This window comes from Python bivittatus, unplaced genomic scaffold, assembly GCF_059951505.1.
Source record: "Python bivittatus isolate LINGU-HERP-01145 unplaced genomic scaffold, Pbiv_v1 ctg000220_np1212, whole genome shotgun sequence".
Lineage (NCBI taxonomy): Eukaryota > Metazoa > Chordata > Lepidosauria > Squamata > Pythonidae > Python > Python bivittatus.
The window spans coordinates 21966138-21984455 of record NW_028277048.1 but is presented as its reverse complement, the minus strand read 5'-3'; positions in this window follow the sequence as shown (position 1 = coordinate 21984455).

Sequence of the window (18318 nt, the reverse complement as noted above, 5' to 3'; positions counted from 1 at the left end):
TGAGCAGGAGCCGTGAGTCCAGGAGGACCCCCAAATTACGCACTGGGTCTGCCTGGGGCAATGCTACCCCATCCAAGACCAACGATGACAATGTCCCGGATACAGAGAAACCATTAACCCACAGCCACTCCGTCTTGCCAGGGTTCAGCTGGAGCCTGTTGTTCCCCATCCAGACCCTCACAGCCTCCAGGCACCACGAGAGGGCGGTAACGGCATTAGTTACCTCACCAGGGATGGAGATATATAGTTGAGTATCATCAGCATACTGATGATACCTCATCCCATGATGACGGATGATCTCACCCAGCGGTTTCATATAGATGTTGAAAAGGAGCGGGGAGAGAACCGAACCCTGTGGCACCCCACAATGGACGGACCGAGGATGGGACCTCTCGCTCCCTATCACCACCGATTGGGATCGGCCCTGGAGAAAGGAGGTGAACCAGCACAAAACTGTGCCGCCCACCCCCATATCCCTGAGCCGTCCCAATAGGATACCGTGGTCGACGGTATTGAACGCTGCTGAGAGATCCAGGAGAGCAAGGATGGTCGCACTTCCACCATCCCGCTCCTGCCAGAAATCATCCTTAAGTGCAACCAATGCCATTTCCGTTCCATAGCCGAGCCTGAAACCTGACTGATAAGGGTCCAGATAATCTGTTTCCTCCAGGACCCTTTGGAGCTGCGAAGCCACTACTTTCTCAACCACCTTCCCCAGGAAGGGGAGGTGGGAGACTGGACGAAAGTTGTCCAGTACAGTAGGATCCAGGGAGGGCTCCTTGAGGAGGGGGTGCACCAACGCCTCTTTAAAGGGTGCTGGAAACACTCCCTCCTACATGGGTGCATTAAGCATCGCCTGGATCCAACCACATGTCACCTCCCGAGCTGCTTTCACCAGCCAGGAGGGGCATGGGTCCAGATGACAAGTGGTGGTCCTTGCAGTCCAGAGGATCCTGTCCACTTCCTCAGGAACCACAGGATCAAACCGTTTCCAGATAACTAGGCAAGAACGATCCCCTGGTATCTCCCCAGACCCTCCACCACACTCGGAGTCCAACTTGGAATGAATCCGAGTGATTTTATCCTGCAGGTGCTCTGCAAATTCCTCTGTGAGGCCCTGCAAATGAACCACCACATCCCCCTTACCAGATTGGTCATCTTCAAACTTTCTTTCAGGTCATCTTCTTTCAGGTCACCTTCCCAGGTCATCTTTTTTCAGGTCAACTTTTCAGGTCATCCTTTCAGACTTTCTGAAGATGACCAGACTGGACTTAGTTCTGGCAAGGCGCTGAAAAGCAGTGATATTTTTACTGTTTATAAGTATTTTTACACTCTTCTTCAATCTTATTTCCAAGGCAGCCTATTATAAAGGGGAGTGAAAACATGGACGCGTTTTTTCAGTGCAGATCATTGAGCTAGCAAATAGTTTTCCTTTTTTTGGTCTAGCACCTGAATCTCATCTATAGGTTTTACAGCAGTGGGTGAGTTTCCTTCAATCCTTTGCAAAAGATGTTTTAAATACAAATTTAAGGAGTTAGGTTTTTTTTCTTTTGGAATAAATAGCAAAAGGGTGATTAGAACTTTGATTTTGGAAAGTTACCAACAGACAAAGGGTTTGAATTTGAAATTAGGTTTTGGAAATAAGTATAAGAATCCTTCCAAAGGGAAAATGCTTTTGTTTTGAATTCTCTTTAAAAAAATGATAAGATGATATTTTGAAGGTTGGACAGTAGAGGGAATGAGAAGGAACTAAAGATTACAATTAAAGGAGAAGAACACTTAAATTGACTAATTAATACAGAATGAAGCAAAATATTTTAACGTTGGATATATTGAAGGCTATTTTTGAACAATGGACCCAGAAGTTAATTTTAAGAGCGTCTGCCTCTATGGATAGACTGTGTTTAAGATGTTATGAAAGAGGAGCAACTTTTACCTGACAAGACTGAGACTGATCTGAAGGTGGATTTAAAAATGACAGGCTACAAGAATGATATGGAAAAAGATGCTACACTGGTCGTACAAATGAAAACTGCTGATGTCTTAATAATTAAAGGGTGACAAACCAAGAGAGTGACCTGGATAATTTTCCTATACTGGATTTACAAAAGAGGCTTGTTAAAGCTTTGAGGGACAAAGAAAAAATGAAAGCAAATCAAATTCTAGGACATTATTTGAAGGGATAAAGATCAAGATTGTTAAAAATAGAAAGAAGGAATATAAAATTGATTTATGCGATCAAGGTTAAAATAGATAAGTTGTTGTGTCTGGTAACCCTTACTGGAGTTTTGTTGATCAGGACTGAAACAATGAGGATTTAAAGGTTTGTTTACAGGTAAGATATGGGAAGAAGAGATCATTTCTTGTAGTTTAAGAAAACGTGTTAAGTTACTAAAATTGTTTATACTTCTTGTGATGGAGGGGGAAGTCATTTCAAGATATATATTTTTCTTTACTATTATTTTTTCTTTTCTAATTTTCTTTTCTATTTTTTCTTTGCTGCACTTTCTATTTTTCTTTCTATTTTCTTTTTTTAGTTTCTATTAGTTTTTACCTTTGTAACTTTAATTTTTAATAAAATTACCATTAAAGAAATTTAAAAATACTTTAAAAGTTGAAATTACTGATTTTTTTGGCATAAAGAATAAAGAGTTGGCATGAGTCAGAAACCTGCTCTCTTTTGGGCAACAAAACCTGTCAAGGACAAAAGACCAAACACTGTGGTTGACCGTATCCTGAAAGCTGCTGAGAGATCTAGAGGGGCAACAATGGTCATGCTTCCTTCATCCAGGTCCACAAGCAGTTGCCATCCCATGCCCAGGGCTGAAGGGAAACTGCCACAGGTCCAGATAGTCCGTTTCTTCCAGAACTCTCTCTAGTTGCAGGCCCACCACTTTCTCAACAACCTTCCCTAAGAAGAGGAGATGGGAGATGGGGCAGTTGTTCACACCTGCTGGATCCAGCTTCTTGAGAAGTAGATGGGCCAGCCCCTCATTCAGGCTGCTGGGACCTCACTGAGGAGTGTAAGGAAGACGACTTTGATGGAGATATACCAGCTCTGTTGCCAAGGTAACCAGGGCTAAAACATTTTCTAAGTCCAGAATGTCCAGATAATATTCAGAAGTGGCTGAGACAGAGACCTCCCTAATAGACTGGAGTTTAAGAAGGGGAAAGGTGGTAGACCAGAATCACACTTGCAAGATCCTGTTATCATAGCCACTGAGTTTGGATCTCTTCCATCCACCTGATCGAATTCAGCATGTTGTTAGTAGCAGAGCGGGCTGTTTCTTGCAAGTACTGCATTGGGGCAGTTGCTTAGGTTGTGAAAAAATCTACTGTTTTTAAAAACTGCGTAGGGAGAGAGTCTTCTCCAACAGGGTGCCCCAGGATTTAAGAATGGGGAAGAAGAAAAAGAGACAGCGTGTCCACTCTGCAACACAGACCTCATTTAAGCCACTGAAGCAGCAGAAAATGGACGACTATACAATGAACAAGCAGATCGCTCCAGTAAGTCACTCAGCTGCGGACTTTTTACAAGATAGATCTAATTCTTACAACTCACTGGAATGGGACCTACAGACAGAATTAGAAAGTCAAGAGCTCATAGAGCTCTCCTCCTCCATCACAGAGAATGTCTCCTCTCCCCGGTCTACAGCAGTTTGCTCAGATCACAGTGCAGATTTATGACAACAAGGTGAACAGAGGGTGATGGGGTGATAGAAGAGCTGTCCCGCTGTCCTTGAGTCAGCTGCTCCATTGTAAACGCTCTCTGATAGATCTAGTGCATGCTGAACGGCTGCCATCTAGAAAAGTCTGTATCCGAATTTTATTAACATTTAAGCAGCCTATAGTTTCTAGCAGGCTTTTTAGAATGAAGCCCTTTCTGAGTGTTGTTGTTGTTTAGTCGTTAAGTCGTGTCCGACTCTTCGTGACCCCATGAACCATATTGCGCCAGGCCTTCCGGTCCTTCACTGCCTCCCTGAGTTTGCTCAGTTTCATGCTCATTGCTTCAGTGATGCTATCTAACCATCTCATCCTCTGCCGTCCTCTTCTCCTTTTGCCTTCAATCTTTCCCAGCATCAGGGTCTTTTCCAAAGAGTCCTCTCTTCGCATTAGGTGACCAAAGTATCTGAGCTTGAGCTTCATTATCAATCCTTCCAATGAGCAGTCAGGGTTGATTTCCTTTAAGATTGACTGGTTTGACCTCCTAGCAGTCCAGGGGACTCTCAAGTGTCTTCTCCAGCACCACAGTTCAAAGGCATCAATTCTTCGGCGCTCAGCCTTCTTTATGGTCCAGCTCTCACAGCCATACATTACAACTGGAAAAACCATAGCTTTGACTATGTGGATCTTTGTCGGCAAGGTGACGTCTCTGTTTTTTAATTTCTGAGTACTTTCTCAATATTTCCTATAAGTGTCTTCCACTCTGAGAGAGTGAGCCCACTTCTCGATCAGTCTCTTCAAGAAAATACTATCACCTTAAAACTTGATTGTGATAGCTCACATACAGATAAACATGAAACTGTTGCATCACTAATGACCGTGAGAAAGCAGAGTAACAACCAACAGAAAGTGTTATCTACAGTTAGGGAGTCTGCTGAGGAAGCACCAGAAGAAATGTTGATTGATTTATTTGGTGTGCTACCAGAACCAGAGCAAGCAGATATTATCACAACACAATCCACAGCAAAGCCATTAATTAACTTGACTTTACCAAGTACTCAGGCCTGTGATAACATACTCAACAGAATATTAAGAATTCTACAGTAAAGAAAAGTTCAGATACACAGGCTGACAGTGGGGAAATTGCAGTGCTCAACCCAGTCCCTGATAATTTGCAGACTGGTAAAAGGTCTCGGTGTATCGTGACCTCCAAGTATGTAAGGATATAGTTCGCCTTCTGCCCTTACCTGAGTCAGATGTGGTTTTAACCTCTTCCTACAAGGGGGATCCCCAATTGTATCCCCCAGGAAATGGCCGCAAATCCTTGTGGGGGCCAGAGACCACTGATAAAGGTGAAGATTCTTCAGTTCAACAACCAGCAGTCTCCCAGAGACAGAGCCTTGCCTCGGAGCCCTGTACCATCTCTGGGGCTATTTCTGCTGTTGCTGAGGATGACCCCTTAGATACCCAGAATAAATCCACTTCTCGGTGAACTATAATTAATAATAAACAGCACAAAGCAAGCTGAGCTTCCACCACCCCTTACAATCATCTTTCAAGAACGGCTGTTGCTGAGAAGATAAATTGACATCATGAAGACCAGTGCAAGATAAACACTCTAAATATTTTAACGTGGAATCTAGCTGGGTGGTATCACTTTAGAGGTCTTATTCATCTTGATCCTCTGAGAGGTAAAGACATTCTGGTGCAAGAAACATGGACTGATGAAGACCTCTTGCTCAGTGGATATTACTCATATAAATTAGAAGCAAGGCCAGGCAGAGGACCAGGGAGATTGAAGGGAGGGTTGGGTATATTTATTTCCCCCTCCTTGAGAGTAGAGCCCATACCTATCCCCCCTCTAAAACATATGGCTATGGCCCTTCTTTTTAAGTTGGGCCCAGACTCACTTGTTATTTTATTAATGTCTACTTCCCTCCATTGCAAAAAAAATCACTGCCCTATGGATGGAGTTGGAACATTACATTAGTAATCTCCTCCTGGAACATCCAAATGCTTGGGTCCTATTAGGGGGAGACTTCAGTGCCAGACTGGGGCCGGATGACTATACACTATACAATAAATTTCATTAATACCCTCCCCAAGATTCCAACTTAACTAATATCTCCCTCACACGACTCTAAAAATAAAAGAGGAAGTTATGCTGGACTCTGCCTTGCTAAGACGGCAAATAGGCTTAATCTTTTTATGTCTAACGGATCATTGGTAGGAGACTACCCTGGTGAGTTTACATTTATGGCAGGGGTTAAAACTAGCACCCTTGATTATATCTTAACCTCCTTGGATTTAATACAGTATATAGGACACTTTGAAGTTCTACTGCATCTAGAAAGTGACCATCTACCACTTTGCATATACTTGAACCTTTTTACCAGACAGATGCTTCCTGAGGACTGTTTTCCTTTTGCTATTTCCCCAGTAGGTCCAATAAGATGTCAGGTTGCATGAACCCAGCAACTTGACCAGAAGGTAAGGTGAGCTTTAGCAGAGGACAACTTCCAAATAATTCGATCAGCCTTTATATCAGCCAACTCCTCTCAAAATCTAGAACTATATAAAAATCTAGTACAAAAACTACAACCTCTATTTGCCCGTGATCCTAACTTCTCAGTTAAGAGGCCCACCTTCTCTTTGAAGCCATGGTTTGATAAGGACTGTGTAGAAGCTAAGAAAGCATATAAGACATACAAAACTGAGACCGGAGATAACAATATAATGACTCTTAACCATCTTCTTATACTCAAAAAACAATACAAGCAATTAGTGGCATTTAAGAAAAATCAAGACACGGAGGGCGGAGCTGGCGTCGCGGCGATACGGCGGGCAATCCTGGGCTCCCAGGATCGCAGCTGATATCTCCTCCCCCGGACGGTCCCGATGGACCTAAGCCGTCCCGAAGAGATGGCGATCGCAAAGGGCGCGTCCCGTGGATCTCAGGGACGCCGCAAGTCCCAGATCGATCCCGGGAGAAGCTCTTGAAGCCGGCGGAGGAGAGCCAGCCAAAAATGGCTGCGAAAGCCGGGACAGCTCCAAAGGAAGAAGGAAGAGAGGGGTGTCAACTGGGTGAGATGGACTTTTACTACTCAACTATTCTTAGAGAACACCTTAAGTAACTTAAAGAGATTTTTAAAAGTGAAGAAAAGTGGATTAAGCGGCGAGATTGAACCTTATAAAAAAAAAGAAGGGGGAAAAAAACTTTCTTTTCAACTTTCCCTTTTTAGTGGAATTGGCAAGATGTTTTTCTTTTAAAAAATATATTTTTAACTGGATTGGCTTTTTCTTTTCAATACTCAATAACTTTTTATCTTAAGCCTTTTTTTTATTAAGATTTCTTTATTGTTATAAGAAATTTATATTTTTTGATTTTGAAATGGGGAAAGTGGAGTTAAGAGAAAGTAAATGAAAGAAAGTTGCACTGCCATCTAGAGGCTCGACTTAGTGCTTTTTTTTTTTTTTTTCTCATTGTGACGCACGCTCAAGGACTGTGCTTTCTAAAAAGATAGTGGGATGTGCATGTTTATACAGGTGCCATCCGTAACTATAAACAAGAAAGTGGAGTTGAAAGCGATTTTGAAAATATCAAGATGGAGAGTTTGAGCTAGTCACAAGAGCCTTGATTAGTGGCAGTAGCTCTTTTTTCTGCTAGAAGCTCTGCTTTGCTCTCCATTCCCCCCCTCCAGATGGATTTTTTTTTAAAGAGACTTAGTCTTCCCCCTCCTCTCCTTTTCTTTTTTTTTTCTTTTCTTTTTCTCCTTTTGCTTCTTTTTTTCTCTTATTTTTGGCAAGAACAAAGATAAAGAATCCTTTGACTCAATGAAGGTTTATCAAGATAATAGACTATACGAGAAACACAATGCAGAAAAAGATCTTTAAACTATTGAGGATGACTATAAAAAACTGGAAGAAGAGCTGCAGAAATTCCCGCAAAAAAAAAAAGGAAAAAAAGATATTAAAGCTAAAATGGACTTAATTAAACATAAAACGGGATCATTGGAAAAGGAAGAAATAGTACAAGAAATCAGAAACATTAAACAGAATTATTGGGAGGCCTATAAACTGAGAATTAAAAGGGTTAATCAACTGATAAATGAAGAGAGACAGATTTGTTCTTGGCACTGAGGGTGAGAAAAAGATTATACAAGATCATAATGGAAAATCGTACTAAGAGAATGTACAAAAAGAAGAAGTAAAACAATATCGAAAGAAACTACTTCAGATGTATAAAGAAAAAACGAGGGGAATACAACAATGATGGAACTGACAGAAGCTTCAAAAAGCAGAATGTTCGAAAGGACATTTATTATTGCTTTCTCTTATCCAATAATATAGAAAAAGGAATAAACAGCTAGATATTTTGGGATATTGAATGAAAAGGGTGAACTCAAAATTATGCAAGCGCTGGAATAAAGTATAAATCTGAGATATATAGTTAAAAATTGTATTTGATTGTAAATGTTTTAAGAGATTAGACTAAAATTTATACTTGGTTGAATATAGTAACATATAGATTTTAAACTAGAGATATTTTTGTTGAAACATGTAGTGAAGAATCTGGTTAGAACTGTAACCCGGTTAGAACTGTAACTGATATTGTAACTGATATTGGTTAGAACTGTAACTTTTAAGAACTGGAAAAATTAAAAAGTACTTATGCAGGAGGAAGTTATTGAAAATTATGGAATGTGCAGAGATGAGTTAAATTGAGATTTGAAACTAGAGTAAGAAGATAAGTAATTTTATATGACACGGGATTTGTTTCTATTAATGATTAGATGAGAAAATATAGTAATGTAATGGATTAGGAAATTTTATAATAGAAATTTGATATTAATTATTATATATATACACATATAATCGATAGATGGAAATGTATTACTAATCCTATTGAAAGTTAAAATTTCTTGTAATAAATGATTTTATAGATTAGCTATGAATGATTAATAATTGTTAATTGATAAGTATACAAGTATATTTTGAATAGATGATATGAGAATTTAAGATTATGAAAGGGGCACCAACGAGTTGGTAACTGGTTGACACACGGTATAAAATGGAAGATGCTTTTTTATGCCTTTTTATGTTTTTGTTTGTTCATGTTTGTTTTGTGTTTGTTGTAAAAATAAAAAAACATTAAAAAGAGAAAAAGAAAAATCAAGACACAAGATCCACTTGGGAACAGCTTATTGAGGCAGCAAAGAAAAAAAACTCCTCTATTTAATAGCTTGCCAATTTGCTAGAACATATACCCCGTTAGACTCCCATATTCTTACAACTCACTGGAATGGGACCTACAGACAGAATTAGAAAGTCAAGAGCTCATAGAGCTCTCCTCCTCCATCACAGAGAATGTCTCCTCTCCCCGGTCTACAGCAGTTTGCTCAGATCACAGTGCAGATTTATGACAACAAGGTGAACAGAGGGTGATGGGGTGATAGAAGAGCTGTCCCGCTGTCCTTGAGTCAGCTGCTCCATTGTAAATGCTCTCTGATAGATCTAGTGCATGCTGAACGGCTGCCATCTAGAAAAGACTGTATCCGAATTTTATTAACATTTAAGCAGCCTATAGTTTCTAGCAGGCTTTTTAGAATGAAGCCCTTTCTGAGTACTTTCTCAATATTTCCCATAAGTGTCTTCCACTCAGAGAGTGAGCCCACTTCTGGATCAGTCTCTTCAAGAAGACACTATCACTTTAAAACTTGATTGTGATAGCTCACATAAGATAAACATGAAACTGTTGCATCACTAATGACCGTGAGAAAGCAGAGTAACAACCAACAGAAAGTGTTATCTACAGTTAGGGAGTCTGCTGAGGAAGCGCCAGAAGAATTGTTGATTGATTTATTTGGTGTGCGACCAGAACCAGAGCAAGCAGATGTTATACAGAGTTTGGATGAATTAAGAGAGGCACTGACAACAACACAATCCACAGCAAAGCCATTAATTAACTTGACTTTACCAAGTACTCAGGCCTGTGATAACATACTCAACAGAATATTAAGAATTCTACAGTAAAGAAAAGTTCAGATACACAGGCTGACAGTGGGGAAATTGCAGTGCTCAACCCAGTCCCTGATAATTTGCGGACTGGTAAAAGGTCTCGGTGTATCGTGACCTCCAAGTATGTAGGCCCTAAGGATATAGTTCGCCTTCTGCCCTTACCTGAGTCAGATGTGCTTTTAACCTCTTCCTACAAGGGGGATCCCCAATTGTATCCCCCAGGAAATGGCCGCAAATCCTTGGGGGGCCAGAGACCACTGATAAAGGTGAAGATTCTTCAGTTCAACAACCAGCAGTCTCCCAGAGACAGAGCCTTGCCTCGGAGTCCTGTACCATCTCTGGGGCTATTTCTGCTGTTGCTGAGGATGACCTCTTAGATACCCAAAATAAATCCACTTCTCGGTGAACTATAATTAATAATAAACAGCACAAAGCAAGCTGAGCTTCCACCACACCTTACAATCATGTTTCAACAATGGCCATTGCTGAGAAGATAAATTGACATCACGAAGACCAGTGCAAGATAAACACTCTAAATATTTTAACGTGGAATCTAGCTGGGTGGTATCGCTTTAGAGGTCTTATTCATCTTGATCCTCTGAGAGGTAAAGACATTCTGGTGCAAGAAACATGGACTGATGAAGACCTCTTGCTCAGTGGATATTACTCATATAAATTAGAAGCAAGGCCAGGCAGAGGACCAGGGAGATTGAAGGGAGGGTTGGGTATATTTATTTCCCCCTCCTTGAGAGTAGAGCCCATACCTATCCCCCCTCTAAAACATATGGCTATGGCCCTTCTTTTTAAGTTGGGCCCAGACTCACTTGTTATTTTATTAATGTCTACTTCCCTCCATTGCAAAAAAAATCACTGCCCTATGGATGGAGTTGGAACATTACATTAGTAATCTCCTCCTGGAACATCCAAATGCTTGGGTCCTATTAGGGGGAGACTTCAGTGCCAGACTGGGGCCGGATGACTATACACTATACAATAAATTTCATTAATACCCTCCCCAAGATTCCAACTTAACTAATATCTCCCTCACACGACTCTAAAAATAAAAGAGGAAGTTATGCTGGACTCTGCCTTGCTAAGACGGCAAATAGGCTTAATCTTTTTATGTCTAACGGATCATTGGTAGGAGACTACCCTGGTGAGTTTACATTTATGGCAGGGGTTAAAACTAGCACCCTTGATTATATCTTAACCTCCTTGGATTTAATACAGTATATAGGACACTTTGAAGTTCTACTGCATCTAGAAAGTGACCATCTACCACTTTGCATATACTTGAACCTTTTTACCAGACAGATGCTTCCTGAGGACTGTTTTCCTTTTGCTATTTCCCCAGTAGGTCCAATAAGATGTCAGGTTGCATGAACCCAGCAACTTGACCAGAAGGTAAGGAGAGCTTTAGCAGAGGACAACTTCCAAATAATTCGATCAGCCTTTATATCAGCCAACTCCTCTCAAAATCTAGAACTATATAAAAATCTAGTACAAAAACTACAACCTCTATTTGCCCGTGATCCTAACTTCTCAGTTAAGAGGCCCACCTTCTCTTCGAAGCCATGGTTTGATAAGGTCTGTGTAGAAGCTAAGAAAGCATATAAGACATACAAAACGGAGACCGGAGATAACAATATAATGACTCTTAACCATCTTCTTATACTCAAAAAACAATAAAAGGAATTAGTGGCATTTAAGAAAAATCAAGACACAAGATCCACTTGGGAACAGCTTATTGAGGCAGCAAAGAAAAAGAACTCCTCTATTTAATAGCTTGCCAATCTGCTAGAACTTATAACCCGTTAGACTCTCATATATCATCTGCAGTTTGGGAGCTTCACTTTCGGAGGATGTATGAAGTTCCCTCCAGCGAGACAAAAACACAACCAGCTAAGGACATACCCAACTGGCCCCCGGTCTCAGTGCTTGAAATTAAATCTCTTATTGATCAACTTAGGATGGGGAAGGCCCCGGGAGCCGACTTCGTTTCTGCAGAATTGCTGAAGAATAATGAGTAGTAGATCCTAGTTCTGGCGTTGCTCTTCACTTATATCGACAATACGGGACATATCCCGGATGACTGGGGGCTGGTGATTGTTGTCCCAATCCTTAGAAGGGAAACAGAGATGACCCTGCAAACTATAGACCAATAAGTCGGCTAAATACAATTAGCAAACTTCATGCTAAACACCTACAAGATAAACTCAAGGACTGGCTAGATCGTGAGAACTTGATAGCAGAAGAACAAGCCGAGTTTAGAGAAGGGAGAGGCACCATTTTTTAAAATCAAAACTACTATTAAGATATATAACAAGTACAATTAAAATACAAATCAGAAAGTATAGAAGAGAGAGAAGATAGAACTAAAAGAAAAAGACAAAAACTAAAAGAGTGAGATCAAGTAGAAAGATGGAACAAAGTGACTTCCAACTATCTCCAATACAGATATGAATACAAATTTAAAAAAAAAATTAAATCTCTTACCACTAATTAATCCTAATTCACATGATTTCTATCAACACAAACCATCTAATCAATAAATCCCACAATCAAAGCTTCATTTTTTCCCAACCCACGCACATAATCTGGGAAGGGTTGCCACAAGGAGACAAATTTAGAAACAGTATTATCTCTTATTAAAGCTGTTAGCTTCGCCATTTGAGCTAAGTCCATTAGTTTAATAATCCATTCTTCCACTGTAGGTATTTGTGAATCTTTCCATCTTTGCACATATAACAGTCTTGCAGCTGTGATCATATATAGAAGCAAAGATCCATATTGTTTCTCCAATCCTTTCTCCATCAAACCCAGTAGGAACAATTCTGGGTTTTTTCTTTTGAATATTCACTTTAAGAATCTTTTGAATAGCAATGCATATCGGGTCCCAATTTTTTTTAGCCTTTTCACAAGTCCACCAAAGATGATAAAAGTTTCCTTCACCCTGTGAACATTTCCAACAAACATTTGTTATACCAGTATACATTTTTGATGACTTATCAGGAGTTAAATACCAGCGGTACATCATTTTATAAAAATTCTCTTTTAAGTTATAATTCAATGTAAATTTCAAACCTTTGTTCCACATATTTTCCCATTGTTCCAACATGATATTGTATCCAAAGCTTTTAGCCCATTTAATCATACATTCCTTGACTTGTTCATCTTCTAAGTTCATCTGTAACAACATCTTATACATTTTAGCAATAACATGCTCATCATTTATACAGAGTTGAGTCTCAAAATAAGATATTTCATTAACAAATCTGCAGTATAATTCTTTTTATCCAACTTAAAACGTTCAAACAATTGCATATGAGTAAACCAGTGACATATAAAACCTTCTAATTCTAACTCTTCTCTTGTTTTAAAACTTGGTTCACCCTCCTCAAAATTTAGTAAATCTTTATATTTTAACCACTTCATTTCTCCCACATTTTCTCTTCTAGTAAATGCTTCCTGAGGTGACAACCACAAAGGTACATTAGGAGACAGTCTTACCTTATATTTATTCCAGATCCGCAGTAAGGCATTCCTAATATAATGGTTTTTAAAATCCTTATTAACTTTAACTTTATCATACCGCAGGTAGGCATGCCACCCGAATCTTAATTCATGACCTTCAAGTTGTAATCCTCCTTTATTCTCCAAGGCTATCCAGTCCTTCATCTAAAGCAAACAACAAGCGTCAACATACAGTTTTAAAGCAGGCAAACCCAAACCTCCTTGTTCCTTGGCATCTTGTAGCAATTTATACTTAATTCTAGGTTTTTTGCCTTGCCAAATAACTTAGATATATCTCTCTGCCACTGTTTAAACAGTAAATCTGTAGTCAATATTGGTATAGTCTGGAAAAGAAACAACATCCTAGGCAAAACATTCATTTTAATCACTGAGATTCTGCCCATGAGAGACAATTGTAATTTTTCCCATCTTACCAAATCTTTTTTCACTTCATTCCAAATTTTGCCATAGTTATTCTGGAACAACACACTATTTTTAGTAGACAGAATCACCCCCAAATATCTGACCTTTTTATCAGTCCTGAAACCCGTCTTGCTCATCAGCAAATCTTGATCAGGCAGGGTCATGTTTTTAATTAACATTTTTCTTTTTTGTTTATTTATTTTAAAACCCGCCAGTGAGCCAAATTCCTTCAATTTCTTCATCAAGTGCTCAGCAGATACCAGAGGGTCTTGTAATATCAAAACTAAATCATCAGCAGAAGCCCTCAATTTAAAAACCTCTTGTTTAATCTTGAAGCCCTTTATTTGTTCATCCCTTCTAATGTATCTATTAAGAACTTCAAGAACCAAAATAAAGGGCAAAGGCGACAAAGGGCAACCTTGTCTTGTTCCTTTTTGTATATGACATGATTGTTAGTTCTTCATTCACAATAATACTAGCCTTCTGAGGCGTATAAATTGACGTTATTCCCTGTATAAAATGTTCTCCAAAGTCCATACTTTCCAAAACTTTAAACATAAACATCCAATTCAAATTATCAAAAGCTTTCTCTGCATCCAAAAAAATAAGAGCCATTTGACATTCATTATGATATTGTAAATATTCTATAATATCCAACACGACCCCAACTCTTAATCTTCTCTTAATTGTCTTTTAGGCAAAAATCCACATTGATCATGATGAACAAATTCCTGCAAGATTTTTTAAAACCTTTCTGCCAACACTGAAGCAAATATTTTCTAATTGTTGTTCAGTAATGAAATTGGTCTATAATTCTTTATTAAAAGAGGATCCTGTCCTTCTTTAGGTAGAAACGCAATGTTGGCTTCCTTCCATGAGTCAGGCATTGCCGCACCCAACAATATGGAGTTCATCAATCTTTTAAAAGGTAAAAGAATCTCATCTTCAAAACATTTATAATATATTGCAGATAATCCATCAGGTCCTGGTGCTTTTCCCAGTTTGATTCTCTTTATAGCTTCAACTATTTCAAAAGTAGTTATTAGGACTACTAATATGTTCAATATTAGTTTCTGTAGCTGTGGAAGTTTGGGTAATTTTTGCTTGTTCAAATATTCATCAACCTTTCCCAGAGAAATTTCTTGTTTTTTTTATAAGTTAGAAAAAAAATTATGAAATACTTTTTACATTTTTTAATTGTCCAGTAATTCCACATTTCCTTCCTGAATTTTAGAAATCATGCTCTTGTCTCTCTCTTTACTTAATTTGCATGCTAACCAACTTCCTGGTTTATTTGCAAATTCAAAGTGTCTCTGTTTAGCATATCTTAATTTCATTTTAATTTCTTTCACAGTCAACATTGAAATTTGTTGATGTAGTAACTTGAGTTCATAAACAATATTATTATCAGACAGTTTTTTCTGGAGTTCCTTCTACTTCAACTTGATCTGATTTAAAATCATTTGTAATTTTTGTTGAGACTTTTTCTTAAGAATATGATTATGATAAATAAAATGTCCCCTCATAACTGCTTTACTGGTATCCCACACTGTTTTTAAAACTACACCTTTATCTAGATTGATCTCAAAAAAGTCCTTTAATTTCTTCTTACAGTCCTCCATAACATTTTCTTTTGCAAAATAGATTCATTCAATCTCCACCTAAAAGACCTAGTAAATTCTCTAATTATCATGCTTATAGGATTATGGTCTGAAATACTCTTTGGTAAAATATCCATTGTGGAAATTTTATTTGCTAAGTCTGTTGAAACCCATATCATATCAATTCTTGAAAAAGATTTATGTCTCTCTGAATAAAAAGTAAATCTTTTGCCAGTCCATTTTTATATCTCCATAAGTCCATCAGTACCAAATTATCCATTAAATCAAAAAAGGACTTTGGTAATTTTCCTTGTTTGATTTTAATTTGCTTTTCAGATGTTCTATCAATTAATGGTGAAGCAACTCCATTCCAATCTCCCATCAAACACCGACTTTGGTATGAGAAAGCTGACAACTCATTCAAGAGCTACATAAAAAATTTGATCTTGTCATCATTCGGAGTGTATACTCCCGCAACAATCATTTTAAGTCCATGAATCTCCACTTCCTGGTTTATTTGCAAATTCAAAGTGTCTCTGTGTAGCATATCTTAATTTCATTTCAATGTCTTTCACAGTCAACATTGAAATTTGTTGATGTAGTAACTTGAGTTGATAAACAATATTATCAACTTTATTGAGACTTTATCTCAATATCTACCTTATTCATCTGTTAACAACAAAAGTGGTTTCAAGTAATTTTTAACATATAATACAACTCCATTTATGTTCTTCAAATTAGCTGAAACAAATTCCTGTCCCAAATTCTTATTTATCAAATATTTTGTATCTTTCTTCTTTATATGTGTTTCTTGCAAACAAATTACATCAGATTTCAATTTATTCAAATAGTGAAAGACCTTTTTTCTTTTCTGCGGAGCATTTGTCCCATTTATATTCCATGTAAGACATTTCAAAGCCATCTTTATGCAGATGATTCACCCTAGTCTTTAGGAATGACAGCTGTCTCTTCCCCATGTGTAACCATATCCATTTGCTTAATTCCAGATGTATCCTGTTCCAAGTTGGTTCCAGATCTAGCTAAAAAGTCCTTAGCCTTAGAAACTGAAGTTAATTTAAATCTTTGTTGGTGATAGGAAAAACTTATCCCTTCCAGTTTTTCCCAGCGAAAGGGAATTTTATTTTTTTTCAAAACATTTGTCAGAAATACATTGTCTTTTCTCTTCCTTAAAAACCTTACTGGTATTTCTTTGAGGACCATTATATCCACACTCTCAATGTTAAGTTTAGAGTCAAAATGCACTTGCAAAATCAAAACCCTTGTTTTTCTCCTAGAAAACTGTGCCAGCACATCTCTTGGCTTACCATGTACAATTGCACATTTGGAGTTTATACAAAACCCTTTTTCTATCTCATCTGACATTTTATTTTCTTCCCAGGCAATTAGTTCCGCCATGGCACATGTAATCATATTTGTTAAGTTTTCTTCTTTAACTTCAGGGATTCCCCTAAGCTTCAGACAAAACTCTGTCTCTCAACTCCAATAATGCAATTTTGTCCAGCTCTTTTTCCCTTTCCTTTTCCAGCAAGTCAACTCTGTCATTAAGATTTTTAATCCCGCCTTCTAATTTCTTCTCCATTATTTCAATTTTCTGATCAATTGTTTGATCTAACCTTTTTTCAAGTTCAAGAAACTTTAAATTGAGTGCTTGAGCAACACTTTGGGTAATCATTTGTGTTGTTTTTAAAGTATATTCTTCAAACATACCTTTTATCCAGTCAAGATCACCAGAGCCACGTCTTGTTAACTTTCTGGTGGCCATTATCTTTATTTCTATCTTCTTCTTTCCCCCCCTTACTTAGAAGGAGAGAGAAAAGGGCTATTTCTTCCTTTCAGTAATCCAATAATCCAGATATAATACCTTAGCTCCCTCTTGTGGCCCAGGATAGTATTCCCAACAATCAAACGTAACCAGATATTCACAACTAGAAACAAAGCAGAGGGAGAAGGAAGTCTACAGCCAATCACAGTTTAGGAAAATCAGCAGGCGAAAATTTTCCCACAGCATCTAAAAATAGATCGTTCCAACTCCACAGGAAACCACTTATATAAAAATCTTTCTTTTCAAAAACAAAGGTAAGGTATACATAGAAAAATAGTCTCCTGAAAATATACAAAACTTTCTACAGCATTTTAAAGTTTCCGAGTTGGGTGCTCATATTTCAATCCTTCCGATCCAGTACAACGCACTTAGAAATCCCAAAACATAATGAAAAGCCAACCAAGAGAAGAAGTATTTCTGTAATGGGGATAGCCTCTTTAAATTCTATGAATAATAAACAACAAAGGTGATTTTAGAAGTGGGATGGCCGGAAGTAATGTCTCTTTAAGGAGGCTTTAAACGCAGCTCCGACAAGATGTTCCACCAGCTTCCCAGCTGGTCGCTCACCGTCCGGTTGCATCCGATGGACGTTTGATAAGCTATAGCCGCCCAGAAGACAAGAGGTGCGATACGAGGCTTCTCCCTGCCCAGAGAATGCTTCATGTCTCGGAAAAAATTCTTGAGACACCGCTTAATACCACGCTTCTAATTTTGGCTTCAGCGGATCTTCAGCCAGAATTAACCTTCTGTCACTATTCCTCCACTGGAAGTCTAGAAGGGAGAGGCACCATTGATCAGTGTTTGGTCCTGGAGCATTTGATTGAAAAATATGCGACAAATAGATCATCTATAAATAATACATGTATAAATATTTATAAACAGCTTTTGACTCTGTTACCAGGACCAAGCTATGGGAGAAGCTTGAAGCTGCTTCACTTGATCGTAGGCTTCCTCACTTATTACGTGCCTTAGATACTAACATGACCTTCAAGGTTAGGTGTAATATGCACGGGTCTCTCTCGATGCTGGTTCAAGTTCAAAAGGGGGTAAAACAAGGGTGCATTTTGGCCCCCCGCTTTTTAATTTCTACATCAATGACATGGTAAAATGGATAAATAAACCAAATCATCACCCCCCAAAAGTAGGAGATCGCAGCATCACCCTGCTGCTTTATGCAGACGATGCAGTAATGCTCTCTAGAACACTAGTGGGCCTAAAAAGAGCCTTGCGAGACCTGGTTCAATACTGTAATAATGA